The sequence below is a fragment of the Pelodiscus sinensis genome, chromosome 24 (assembly GCF_052426305.1).
Source record: "Pelodiscus sinensis isolate ZL-2025 chromosome 24, ASM5242630v1, whole genome shotgun sequence".
Lineage (NCBI taxonomy): Eukaryota > Metazoa > Chordata > Testudines > Trionychidae > Pelodiscus > Pelodiscus sinensis.
Genome location: NC_143075.1, coordinates 7,277,223 through 7,292,147, shown reverse-complemented (window position 1 = coordinate 7,292,147; position 14,925 = coordinate 7,277,223).

Sequence of the window (14,925 nt, the reverse complement as noted above, 5' to 3'; positions counted from 1 at the left end):
GGGGTGGGGGGCATGGCATGGGTCTGTCCTGGGAGGAGGGACATGACATAGCCATAAGTCTGCCCTGTGGGGTGTGGGGCCTGGCATGGCTCTGCCCTTCGGGGTGGGGTGTGGGTCCTCCCCTGGGGTGTGCAGGATGGGGGGCACAGTGTGGGTCTGTCCTAAAATGTGGGTGTGGGGAGAGCTCAGTTCTGCCTGTGGAATTGCAGGGAGGCAGGGGAGCTCAGATCTGAATGGCGTGAGTGTTGGCATTGTAATGGGCAGGGATAGTGTCCCTAGCCTCTGTCAGGGCTGGCAATGGGCACAGGGGACAGATCACTTGCTATTACCTGTTCTGTGCACAGTGGGATTGGGACAGTGTTGTAGTAGCTCAAAGTCAGTAGTGCATAGTGGGAAAGGACAGTGGAGGTGCCCTGCTGGGAGGCTCAGTATGGAGGCCTATTGAGGTTGGGATGGGGAGCTTAGTCCAAGCACAGGGTTGGTTGTTCTGAGACCAGTATCCCTGGTTCTTTGTTTTCCATGCTACTGTCATGTATGTCTTTCCCCAACCCCTCTGGTAAGGGACATAGGGAGCAGGCCAATTGGGCAATTATCAGATTAAAAGGTATGATTCAGTTTGTCAGTTCTCTCCTCAAGCCTAACCAGGCCAAGGGAGCCTGCTCAGTGTTCTTGGAAGTAGAGGTGGTTCCAAGGAAATCACAGAATTAAAGGACACGTGCCAAACTTGCAAGGCATTGAGTGCTCTCAATGCTCTTGGAGGGACTGGCAGCATTACCTGAGCTGACCGTGCTCAGAGCTTCCAAAAGACACTCAACACTTCACTGAGTGAGGCCCTGATTTGAGAAACATCAGGAGGACAGAAAACTAAAAAATAAAAGTTTAAAACAAAGTTTAAACATCCTTTTTAAAAAAATTCTGCTGTGAAGTGCTTTCTACAGCAGCGCTGGGTGAGATGTGACCCTGGGGCCGGATCCGACCCACAGACTACATCTGGCCACTATTTATATCCTGCTGTCCATTCTACCAGATTTCCAGATGGTGGCTCAGGCAGCAAGATCCTATTTAAATGGCTCTGGGTTGTGATAATATCCTGGCAGGAGCCAGAGCAATGAGCCCTTTACTGTGTTTTTAATTCAAAACCTCCTGCCTCACACAACTCCGGGAGGAGACTAGTCTCCAGCCCCACCCCACTGCCCAGGCGAGGCCCCTTCCAGGGGGTGGAGGCAGCCCATAAGCATGTATCAAAATTCATTAAGTGGTCCCCTTGTGAAAATTATTGTCCATCGCTGTTCTACAGGAATCGGTGCAGCAGCTTTAGTAACAATGGGTAACATACTTGGTGTCTGAGAATTGGGTCTTCTACAGTAGACTACAGAAGCTTAATACATTAATTTTATTGCTTAAACAGCATGTGTGTGATACTTTTTAACATGCCTGAATATAATCCTGTGTGCAGGGAAATGCACTATTTGCCAGTTAGGTGGCCCCTTCAAGGGAGGGCAGGGGAAGGTTGTTGGGATCTGTTTGGTCAGATTCAGAGTTAGCTAACACACTGCTTCACAACATAGTAACATCCAGACTACAGGAGATTTTGGTGCAAATGGACAAGAGGACTAAGACCTCAACTGCATTCATCATGAGTTTATTGATTTTTGTGCCCGTGCCAGGGATCTGTTTACCTTGGCATGCAGGTGAAACCAGCAATCCAATTGCTAATTCAAATAACCAAGATAATCAGGAGTACATCTCTGACCTAGTTCCTCTTTCAAGAAAGAACAGCAGTGAAGCAAGGTCATTTATCTTTACTGGGAAGAAGCTCTGTGTGACGTAAAATGAAGTGCTTCCTAGAGCCAGGGCATAACTGGCAGTTTGACATGCATAAATACACTGGCTAAGCTGCAGCCCTTTCAAAAATAGATATGGAACTAGAAACTCCATAACAGAGGAGGATCATGTCATGAGATGGATGAGGAACCAAATGTCTCCCCAGGCACCACAGGAATTGTAACTAAAAAATAAAAATTCTGCATCATAAGCAATGCCTGCCTGTTCCCACCTGACACCAGGTGCCTATGAATTGCTTCAGGGAATCAGGTATTTTATTTTGTAGTGTGAATTTACTGTTAGTGAATGGTGCCTGATTGCCTGGGGACTGGAAACCTGTTTCTTCCTGCAATATGAAGAGCATTAATGCCAGCTCTCTCCCTTCATCTCCACACATTACTTCCATACTGGCCTCTAAGGCTGAGGAGATATTTATTTCTGTGACCCATTTAGTCGTTGGTCTCTGAGCTGAGATTGCCAACCAGGTGTCAATAAATACTAACTTTACTGAAGCGTTACTGAGTTTTTTTAGTGATAGAAATGTATCTGTGTTAGTCTGGTGTAGCTGAAACAAAATACAGGACTATGTAGCACTTTAAAGACTAACAAGATGGTTTATTAGATGATGAGTTTTTGTGGGCCAGACCCATTTCCTCAGATCAAATAGTGGACGAAAATAGTCACAACCATATATACCAAAGGATACAATTAAAAAAAATGAACACATATGAAAAGGACAAATCAAATTTCAGAACAGAAGGAGGTTGGGGGGGGGAGGTAAGTTTTTTTAGGTATCTTCACAAGTGACTGGACTGAAACTTTTCAACATAGGTCATACCAAGCAACCATTACAGAACAGCCACCTTCAGCCATTGCATCCTGGGGCCAGATTTGCACCAGCACAATGATTGCTGCGTATCAGAAACACCCTAGATAGGTATTACTTATAGATAATAGGCACCATATCCTATTGCCAGCCACCCAGTCCTACTGAGCTGCAATTAAGAGCAGCAGAAGAATGGTTGAGTGGCGAGGGCACTTGTCTGAGACTTGAGAGGTCTGGGTTTGATTACACAGCTTTATTATGTGATCTTAGAGAATCACTTCACTTACTATCTCTGCGCTTCATTCCCTATTTGAAAACTGGGAATAAGCAGTTTCTTACCTCACGTTGGTGTTGTGAAGATAAATACAATAAAGATCATGATGTGCATACAGATATTATAGTGGGTGCCATATGCGTACCTTAAATAGGCCTTAAATATAGTGGTTGCCATATGAGTACCTTAAATACTAGGACTATACATTCTGGCATTTCTTGTGCTTAGTGATCAGGCTAAATAAAAACTTTGCCTCTAGAAAGAGGCAGTCTGAGTTTGTTCAAGAAATATTAATGGGCACCCAGTAGACCAAAGGTTTCCCTTGTGTTTGGTTCCTGGCATCTAAGCACTCATTAAATCCATACACAGTTGTAAAAAAGTCTGTTGTCTTAGAATTCACCTGTGGTTGTGGATGCTGCTGACATTTGAAAGCTGCTCACCAGTCAGCTGAAATGGCATTCCGGGAAGCCATCCTGTCAATGATAAAGGATTAGAAAACCTGCCTTATAGTGAAAGAGTCAAGAAGCTCAATTTAGTTTCACAAAAATAAGGTTAAGGGTTGACTTGACTGACTACAACCTACAAGAACTTTCATGGGAAACAAAATATTTAATAATGGTCTCTTCAGTCTAATGGAGAAAAAGATAATCCAATAACTGGAAATTAAAGCTAGGCAGATTCAGATTAGAAATAAGGTGTCAATTTTTATCAGTGAGAGTAACCATTTAAACAATTTACCAAGGATTATGACTGATTTTTCATCACTGACCATTTTTTAATCAAGTTTTGATGCTTTTTGTAAAAAAAAATCTGCTCCAGGAATTATTTTTGGGGGATTATATGGCTTGTTATACCACTGGTCAGGCTGGATGGTCACAGTGGTTCCTTCTGCCTGGAAGTCCATTCTGACTTAGCAGAGCCAGCCCAGATGACAAAGAAAGGAGGATGTGAAACACATCATTTTAAAATTGATGTGGGAAGGAAGATAGTGATGGGGCAGAAAAGAAAGACAAGGTCAAATGGACCTGAGACAGCAAGGGAAAGAAGAAGGGAGGAGTAAGAGGTTAAGTGAAGAAGGGAAGGGGGGAAATCAAACTTACAGGGCTACTTAGAGGCTCAGAAATGAAGGGTGCATAAAAAGAATCAAAGAAAATGTTTTACTGCCACACATGCCACCTGTACAATCAAAGTAAAAAGGGTTTCTTCTCTCCATTATTTTTTAGCCACAGCAACTGTGCCTGGAGTATTCAAATTAGCACTACTAGTATTCTCCACGTGGCGGCAGCAAACAAACATATCATGCTTTAAAAAAACTAAATCTCCCCTTTTCACTATGAGTGAGTGGCAGCACCAGCTCTAGTAGCTTTCTGTGCAACTGTGCTAATGTCTGTGCATGGGCATATTTGTGTTAAGGTATATTTGTGTAAGAGCCCTGGACTCTGCACAACAATCCTCATTTCAAGAAGTTGACATTTTTGTAATACTGTAAAATGTCCTCATTCCTAAATATGAATTGGCAGAAACAAGAAATCAGCAGCTATTCTTAATTTTCCCGTTAAATGTGTATCTTAATATGATACTATTTTTGTAAGCATAACATTTGCAGGAGGTGTTATGTTGCTGAGAATAAGTGAAGGGAAAAATCAAACTTACGGCATGGCAAGGACTCAAATGAAACACTCATTAGAGGAAACCCAAAGAATCAGGAGAAATTGTTTCAGTGCTAATGGTAAAATCAAATGCGTTAATTACTGTTGCAGTTCTAGCCCTAGCATTCTCTGTCTTTTGAGGGAATTTAACTGTATATACTCAGTGCTGCAATTTTCTTCCATTTGATGTGCATCAAATGTACTGTTCCTAGGGTAACACTTTGAACCCCCCCTCTTTACACCGGTAGTGAAGCTTTACACTCTTGGCCAGTCTATTTCCATGAGTACTCATAGATTTGAGACTACCTTTTTTAAAGCTTCATCCCCATTTGTCTCCTACGCGCATTCAACATGTTTGAATCTGCCTTTCTCTGGAATTCGTTCAATCTAAACTTAACTTCTCCCACTTGCAGGGCTCTACTCCAAAATGTTTTGGTGATAATGGCATCTGTCCACCAGGACCTGCACAGAGAAAGCTCACATTATTTCACACAGGTCCCAGATAACAGTCATCACGATTCTTGTTCTGTGAAGAGGAAGCGTGATCTACTGGTTTAAGCAAAGAATTGACCAGCAGGAGGTTCTAGTCTTATTGCAGACACCTTGAACAAGGTTACTGCTGTGCCTTAGTTCTGCCAGCCAGCTGAACAGGGGCATAATAAACCTCATGGAACTTTCCTGGGTGGTGAGGCTTATTTCACTGTGACAATTGTGATGCTTTGAGATCCTCACATGAAAGGTGCTCTAGAAATGCAAATAATTATCATTAGCACCATCTGCAACTGGATTTGAGCCAGTGGCTGAGAGTTTGGAAGCTAGAGTATCTTTCCATAGAGCTAAGGGAATGCTTATCAATGGACAACCATTCCCCCCCACCCCAGAACTCATCAGGCTGCACATGCTTAAGCCTGATTTCCATAGTTCCTGATTCCTGACATAAACTAAGCCTCAGTTTTAAATTTTGCTCCCATGAAGTGGGGGTAGGGGCAGAAGAAGGGGCTACTATAACAAATTCTAATGCTCCAACAAATTTCCACAAACATTAAAGCCTATAAATCTCCAGCCAAACAAACCAAGCGATCTTTTCATGGGGGGAGGGGGTGTGAAACGCAGGTGCCAGCATTTGCTGGGGAAGAACTGGTACATTATCAACTAATCCGCCTTCTGCTATTTCTGATTTCCTCCCCAACAGCTGCGGCATTAAATGAGAGCTCCTGCATTTGGGAAGAATTAGAAAGCTTGAAGTAATGGAGGGGGTCTCTATTTGAGACACAGCAACTCAAAGATAGGAGGGGGGTTGTGCTTCCACTGTGGGACCTGCATTAGGCATTTTACAGCTTGGAAAAATTGTCATGTTTCAGCTGTTCTTCTAGAACTATCAATGGAGAAAAGAAACTGTCATTTGTGCTACGATTCCCACTGATACCAATGTAATCACATGTACATGGTATGGTTTTGCATAGCCCACTGTTGGTACTGTGACACTGACACAAAATATAGATGTATCGCAAAACTTTTTTAGGTGAGGACATATGCTAATAGTTGATGATAAAACCTACAATACTATAAAACTATAGCAATGGTTATTATATGAGAGAACTAAAATCTTTGAGGCTAAGCTATGATTTATCAAGAAACTTGTTTTCAGTTTGTTTAGAAAAAAATTGGTGAGTGTGTATGAAAATTTTATTCAACACCAATCAAGGATCAGGGACTGATTGTGCTAGCTGGTGTACTGAGAAGTGCCACAAAAACACCTCTGTAGACTGAAGTTCTGCTTTGTTGCCGGAACAGTTATAGAACAGACAACATGAGGGCAAACTTCCCCTGCCAAAGTGTCTGATGTGTGGTCTGGAGGGACTGGGGCTAGAACTGAAAGGTCTCAATGGTCAATGGGGCAGGTTTTGTCACTCCAGTGGAATGGGAGATAATGTCATTTTGCATCACAACTAAAGATGCAGCACAATTCAGAGCCATTAAATTTTCAAATCTAGAAACATCTTCCTCTAGCTAAGTCAGCTGAAGGAAGTTGACGTGGCATCTCATTTTGAGAAATGCAAGCCCATTGCCATTTCCTGATTAAGAATTATTATAAGATCAAGGGAGACATTTTTGCTGACTGGCTCGAGTGTTAAGGGTAGGACCATTTGCCTTCAGTGAGTTTGGACACTGATTTTGCAGGCAATTGATCTGAGTCAAAGTTGGTCTTCGGAGCCCAATGTGACTCTTTTGTGGTGGAGCTGCTAAGCAGGAGATTGCAGCACCCTTCAGCCCTCTTCCCACTGCCCTCCCCTTTCTCCTGGCCCTGAACAAGAATTGGCCAGGCTCTTGTGGGAAGCAGCAGCCATGCAGTCATCCAGGAGCTGTAGAGAGGAACCCCAAGGAACTGTGGATAGAGCTGTGTGGGGGCCATATTATGAATGTTGGATGTTACTGGGGGGGACTACAAGGAAGAAGCAGCATGGCTCCGGTGAGAGAGACACCATCAAATGATCCTGGCCTGGAAACCCTGCAAGCTGCTGTTTGTTTGTATAGCAACTGGACTTGAGAAGGTGCCCCAGACACTAGGCCTCAAAATCCCTGACTCTCAAGTGGCCTGTCACCAAGGTCCTATGCAAAGACCACTGTGGCTCGCTTTGAGTACACTCTAAGCCTCTGTACTTAGGGTCTCTGCTATTTTCCCCCCTTTCCTACCAGCCCTAGTAAAATACCCTTTCAGTCAGTCAGCCATGTCTCTAAGTGGTTAGGGAGACCCATGGGGTGAGTGCCTACAAAGCCTTGCTGCTGAAGCACACATGACGCGCAACTGGTAGGTGAACTCCAGCTCTGAGCAGACAGTGGTTTGTTGGTGCTAAAGACCACCGAGGCCCTTTCCTCTCTGCTCTTGTGTTCAGTTGTGTGTGAGGTATCCAGATGCCCCAAGGATGCCACATTTGGCTAGTCTATTCCTTGCTCCCCTTATGTGCTTGTTCTGCTGGCTTCCATGTGACATGTCCATCCATCAGGAATGGTGCCATGGAAGGGGTAGTATCCATTTAGCATCTGGAAGAAATCTTACTGTATCAATATAGTTGGTAGGGGTTGCAGTCGAATGCTGAGAAATGGGAGGCAAAAATCTGAACCAGAACAAGCCTTATGAACGCAACATAAAACCTGCAGCTGCTTGTCCCTTCAACCAAGTGTTACTATGGTATTCCATCCACTTGGAAGGGGGATGCCAATTTCAGTGTAGGTGGGCGTAGATGGTTAGTTTGTGATACATGTGCCAGCTCCCCCTGCAGGAAGTCCAGTCTGCCAGAGTATAATGAAAGTTCAGTCCCACATGGCTCTCCACACACAATCACTCCTGCTGACATTTATATGCCAAGATGGAAAAAAACTAAAAAGAGGATCGGGGAGACTGGCTTGGCATTTGTGGGCACCCAAGGTTGCCAAGTAGACATATTGTATTGAAACAGTTGCCTGGGAAACATTTAAAAATACACTGAGTGGCAAAGCATATGTGATGTGCCCACAAGTGTTCTGTGTGAATGAAATGCCATGGCAGATAATGGCACCAGGGGACTGTTACTATTATGTGAAAAAATTCTGCATGTGTTGTTAATTTATGAGCACCTACGCCATGCTGGCAGGACAGGCCCAGAAGAGATCACCTAACCCTTGGCCGATGGTATCGAGAGAGCATGGTGCATTCGGTCATCATTCTCACACCATCCCATGGCTGGAGGTGATTAGTAAGATTACTCTGGCTTCACTGTTTACATAGACAAGTCCCATGTGTGACGTAGTGGGGGTACCTGGCTGGTTTCTATGCTGCTGGCTCTGGGGTAACCCCCACTGGCTGCCGTGGGTACCACGACCCAGCAAAACAGGATGAGTCACTATGCAAACCAGTATGGCCAGACACCCCCCATGGAGAGGAACAAAGGAAGGTGGAATGCTGCCCTGGCTGGGGGGCAGGGCTGGAAGAGTGTTAGTTAGTTGGTTGCTGGCTGGAAGCATGGAGGAGACAGCCTAGGGAAAGGGGCTGGAGTTTAGGGGCCCAGTCTCCCCCATCTCAAGGGGGCCTGAGGCATCCTAGCCCAGCTCTGTGACCAGATTACATCTGTGCTGTGCTGTATCCTGGAGAGGCAATAAACTTCCTCTATTCCACCAGCTGGTGCAGTCTGTTTGTGCCATTTCGGGGTGCAGGAGACGGGGGACCCCCAACGCGCCGTCACACCATGTTCCCGCTAATCTTTTCCACCAATGTGCGTTTTTTTTCCTGTCCATGTGTGGAATAATTTTTATGTGCACTGAGGCATGTTTGAATGGGCACCACTGGTATAAACAAAGCTGTGGGGTGCTCTGCTATTCAGCTGGGCAGCATTTGAATCTCTCCTGAGCTGCTACACAAATGCCCAGCTTACAGGGACAAGGGACAGGTCCCGTCTAAATTGACAACAAACCTATATATTTCCACTTAGAGATAATCTGCACAGTTGGACTGTTGGATATATTGGTTCTCTTAGTACATTAATGTTTTATTTCAACCCTGATTGAGATGGTGGCATCGTTTTGCTGGAGGTATAGGTATACATGGTAAGGGGCTAGCCTTCCCACAAAGAATTTTCAGTCATAAGAGACAAGAAAGACAAAAGGTGGGAGAAAAGGAGCATTTTACAGATGGGCAACCAAGACACACAGAGATCTAGAACCCTAGTGCAAAAGGGTCCAACACACTACTGAGTTCTTGTGCAAATCTGACCCAAGTAGTGGCAGCTGGTAACCAGAAGCTAATTGGGGCTAAAGCACACCAATTACATCCCCCTCTCTGTTTCTCTGCAAACAAACAAAACCCCCTTTCTCTGCCAGTGTAGTCCAGGGAAGGAGAAGCAGACAACTCACACCCTACCAGCAGTGCCCGGAAGGGGCATAGCCCTTCAAGTTGTTCTATACAGAGCCTAAAAGAGCTCTACCCTCCCCTGGAACAAAGAGGGTGGGGGCTGAGGCTGAGCATGTCCATGCTCACAAGGAACTTCCTCAGGCCTTCTTTAAAGGAAGTGTAGGCAGCCTTAGTGCAGATACCCACTTCTGGCGGGGGTGCTGCAGCAGGGGACCTGTGTTGGAGTGAGTCAAATTACCCAGCTCCAGCTTTTGATTATGGAGAGCAGAGGCAGCAAGTTGGCCTGGTAGGAAGGTGGGGATGAAGCTCAGGGTAGAAGAAAGCTATGGGGCTAGATAGCCTGGTCTGGAGTCTGATGGCTGGGGGAGAGGGTGGGCGTGACTTTGCAGAGAGCTGCCTGTGGCAGGGGTGTTAGAGGGCTGTGCTGCCCAGCAGGGTGTCTTTCCTTGGTGGGGGCCGTCTATCTGGTGGAATTGCCTTTGTGGAAATGGTTTGCTCTTGTGACTCTGACTGCTGAAGGGATGTTTTGGCTCGGGGGAGGATGGAAGTGACTGCTGTCTTCTGGGAAATGGGAGGCTTTGGCTAGTGACGGGTGGGAGATCAGGAGGGAGATCTTTTGTCTGGCTACTTACTTTGTGCACCAGCTGCTCAAAGACACCCAGAGCTGTGAATTGAATGTCTCCTGAGTCCCTGTCCAGTACCATCGCCACCAGGCCTAGAGCCTGATGTTACATGTGTGGGGTGAGAGCCTGTAAGCGAGACAAGGAAAACTGAGCTCTCAACATCCACTGTAGTCTTGGAATGCTGCAGAGAGCTGGGATCTAAATTCTCCAGGAGAGAGCAGTGTGGATCCTAAACAAAAATTAGGGTGGCAGGCTGTGAAATCCAGGGCTCTGTGGACAAACCTGTGATCCACCTGAGGGCGATTATGCACTTCCTTCATGCTTACTGAGCTTACCTGTGAGTTTTGGTTTGTTGCAGTGTCGTGTGTTTGGTTTTGTTTAAATCTGGTGTTGTGGAGTATTCTGGGCTATAGCTTCTTGGGCTCTTTCTCCTTCACTTTTGCTATTTTTCATCTTATACCATTGTACCAAGGCAGTTAAGCAATGGCATCGGTTGTTGCAAAAGGCCACTTTTTCTGCAGGCATGAAAACTCTCAACAGATGGACAGAAATGCTGACAGACGAACACCCACCTTCCTATTCATGTGCTATTATCCCATCCATAACACAAATAATTAGTTATCTGGGGCCGTATTTAATAAAACTAGTTGAAAATAGAAGGCTGTTCACAGGAAGAAGGTCTGTTTGGTGCATTGCTGAAGGTGGTTGAGAGCCTCCGTTAGGGTTTTGTGCTTTGGAAGCTGTACCTACTGGATGCCACGTTACAGCAAGCTCTATTAACAGGGTTTGAACCAAAGCCCCCTGAAGTCCATGGGAGTCTCTCCCCTGAATTCAGTTGGTTGGGGGGGGGCTGTAATAGTGTAATGTTTATATTGCACTAATGCAAATCTCTCTAAGGTAAACACAGAACATGTTCCTTCCTTTCTAAATACTCTTCCGACTTTATTCAGCCTCCGTATCTCCTATCATTGGCTTTGCTCTTGGGAAGTGGGTTTTACCCACGAAAGCTGATACTACATATTTTGTTAGTTTCTAACCTGTCACAGGAATACTTATTGTTTTTAAAGTTACAGAGTAACACTGCCACCCCTCTGAGACTTTTGGGAAGAGAAAGCCAAAACTGTCTCAGGAGAGCTGACGTTTACATCTGATTAACCAGATGTGATCAGGGGGAAAAAATGGACATGGACACACACACACACACACACACACACCATTGCCCTAAGTCAGCCTTATTTACATTGGCTGAAGTTCACTGAACTGATATCAAGCAGTTCCTGCATGTAGGATGTACCTCAGTCTTGCAATCATTGCAAATTGTTCCAGTGCTTCTGCCTAGTGGGGGGTGATGAGAGCCATTGAACCAAACTGTGAACCCTGGGTATAATGGAAATGACTTCAAGCCAGACCGTGTAGCAACGCCACAAGTACCTTTAGATCTAGCAGCTGTGAGTAGTGGCACCTGGTTGGAGGTCTTACAGAACATGTTGCTTTCATCTCTTCCCACCTTGCAGCTCCCACGTCTGGGACTTTACTGAATCTTAACTTTTCATATTCCATTGTGTCACATATGAAGCTGTGTGACCACTGAAATATCTCCTCTGGCTCCCTATCCATGTCCAAATTGCCCTTTCTAAAGCCTTTCATAGATTTGTTCCAACTGGCCTCTGACAATTCTCTCTCTGAGCCCCTTGCCTGCTCCTTAAACTCACCTCACTAGATTTTCAGCTGGTGGAAAGTGGTTTAGTTCCATTGCAGCTATCACTGAGTCATGGCCACCGGTGAAGTGGAATGTAGTATCAGGAACAGTGCACCATGATGTCATACAGCAATTTAGGACAGGAAGTGAAGAAGACTGTCCAACTCAAATGGAAAACTTTGATAAAAGGTAACGTTCCAGGGTTCAAAACCAGTCATTGATACATGTGCCTAGTTAGTAATATGCCCTGTAGGATTGGATGGCTTAGAAGATTAGTGAGAGATGCAGAAACACTCATCGTTAGGGTAGCAACTCATCTCCATCCAGGGTTGATAATCAGCAAAGGTTGCTGCTGTACCACCGGATGTCTCACACATCCCCCTTATAAAATAAGCTGCTGAGTCTCAGTCTAGCTCCTAGAGGGCAGGAGTCTACATCATTGAGAATTATAAATATTGGCACATGTAAGCTATGGATGGAATCAGCTGTGGAACCTGAGATACTCTTCAAGGCTCACCTGGTTTGAGACCGCGCTAGTGTAGCAGCTGGAGAAACTTGCTCATGGTGCACAAGGTCTACGGATGACTGTTATTCATTTGTACTGTCATAATCACTAGAATCTTCACCCAACGTCAGGGCTACATTGTGCTAGTCACAGCACAGACTGCAAAAGGGACAGTACCTGCTCTGAAGAGTTAGCATTCTAAATAGAATTCACATTTGATAATTATTTCAGGGAAGTTCTCTGGCCTTTGTTCTTCAGGAATCAGACTGGGTGATCACAATGGGCCCCTCTGGTTTTATAATCTAGGAACTAGAGGAAGCCCAGTCATTCTCAACCAGGGGATACATAGAAGTCTTCCAGGGGTACATAACTCATTGAGATATTTGCCTAGCTTTACAAAAGACTACATAAAAAGTAGTACAAACTAAAATTCCATACGGACAAACATGAGAAAGTAAGTGATTTTTTTCAGTAATAGTGCAGGGTGATACGTTTATGTCTGATTGTGTAAGCAAGTTGTTTTTAAGTGAGATGAAACTTGGGGTATGCAAAACAAATCAGACTCCTGAAAGGGGTACAGTACAGTGGAAAGGTTGAGAAACACTCTGTTAGCCTGTTAAACAGATGGAAAACTGTAACGCAGAAAGGTTAAGTAAATCACCAGAGATCATGATGGCAGGCCCACAAACTGGAACCTGGATCTCTGGAGTGTTGGCTTAACAACAAGCAGACCTGCCAACAGGGATGGGAGGGAGAGGGCAATTGCCCAGGGCCCCGGTGTTTCAAAGGGGCCTGGGACTCCTGGCAGCTATTGCTGCCAGTACTATGGGCCCTTTACTTTGATGCAGGAGCACCACCTGCTCCATACGGCTTTGATGGCTGAGAGGGGCAATTCCACGCTCTGGGTGGTGCTGAGGGCTGATTGCCCCCAGCCTCGCCCCTTCCGGGAACAAGGAACTGGGCCCCCCTCCACCTTGCCCAGGGGCCCTTGGAGACTGTTGGTGCCCCTGACAATAAGGACCGCCTTCCTCCCAGAGGGCACTTGATCCAGAACCTTTCAGCAACACTGCAGTCACTTAAAAGGAATGGGAACCTGCTTCTGGACCATGCTTTCCTGGATCACATGTTGTCAACCTGTGGAACTCCTTGCCAGAGGAGGCTGTGAAGGCTAGGACTATAATAGAGTTTAAAGAGAAGCTGGATAAATTCATGGAGGTTAGGTCCATAAAAAGCTATTAGCCAGGGGATAAAATGGTGTCCTTGGCCTCTGTTTGTCAGAGGCTGGAGAGAGATGGCAGGAGACAAATCGCTTGATCATTGTCTTCGGTCCATCCTTTCTGGGGCACCTGGTGTTGGCCACTGTCGGTAGACAGGATACTGGGCTAGATGGACCTTTGGGCTGACCCAGTACGGCCGTTCTTATGTTCTTATGTTATGTTCTTATGTTCTTATCTCATCACTGCCAGGGTATTGCTGGGTGCTGAATAAACGGTTTTGTTTTGGCTCTGATATGATGCCTGCAACTGCAACCATCCACCTGGTGGACCACAGGCCTCCTTTTCTCTTAACGATGCCTGTTTGTGTTGGGAGAATAATTTCTGACTGTAGTATTTTTCATGCGTGATTGGTGATAAATATGGAGTTCCTAAATCAGCGTGGGCAGTCGTCCCCCCCCCCCCCCGTATGGGGACAACATACAATGTGCTGATCTGCTCTAGTTGGGAGACCACAACCGTCGTTTATTTCTCTGCCTCCTGTTGTTTTTCCTTTCTTGGTTGTGCTAGTGCCTGGCGTGTTGCCAGGTTCCTGATCCAATTTGCAGGACTACTATATAGATTGTATTTACAGTGTGTTTCTCTATGGTCTGTTTTGCTTCTGGGGGTGAAGAGGTACATCTGGGAAGCGTGGCATTCCTCTGGGTGTGAAATGCGCCCCTTGTGCTGAGGGTCAGCACAAGGCCCATGTACCAGCAGAGTCCTGCTTAAAGCTCCCAACGTGAGGCGTTTTCTTGTTTTGCAGCAGAGCCAAGATCAGCGTTGGAGACCCATTACGTTAGGTGCCGTTAACACACATGGTGAAAAAATCTCCCCTGCCCTGACAAACATCTCGAAATGACATATGTAGCAGTGGCAGGATAGCACCAGCTGGAAGGATCGGGGAGGAGGCAAATAAGGCCCCCTGGAGGGGTTGCATTTGATCAAAGTTGCATGGGCCACAGAGCTGGTGAGGCCACAGCGTGACCATTTTTAAGCAGTGATCCTATCCTAAATTAGCATGGATGCTGCCGGAGAGGCCAGGAGCATTGCTCCAGTTGCACAGTTGCAATACCATTGAAATTTGACCCCCAACACCCTTCTATATTATGGTCTGAAACATGTGGCCACAGTTCCATTTGAATGCCATTTAAATTGGGCCTGGCTGGTCCCTCCAACTGAGGGTTGCTGGGTTGAATTGTTTGTTCTGGTGGGGTGCAGGGGAGTCCTCTAAGAGCTTGACTCCTGGCAATACTGGTTCATGCACTGTGTGGCAGAGAGAGGGGAGACAACCTCCCCGCCCTCCTTCCCACACACACACACACAGAGGAATGGGGTCTCTGCTGGGTGGAGAAGAAAAACCAAAATTTGTTCCTCCCTTGCAGAC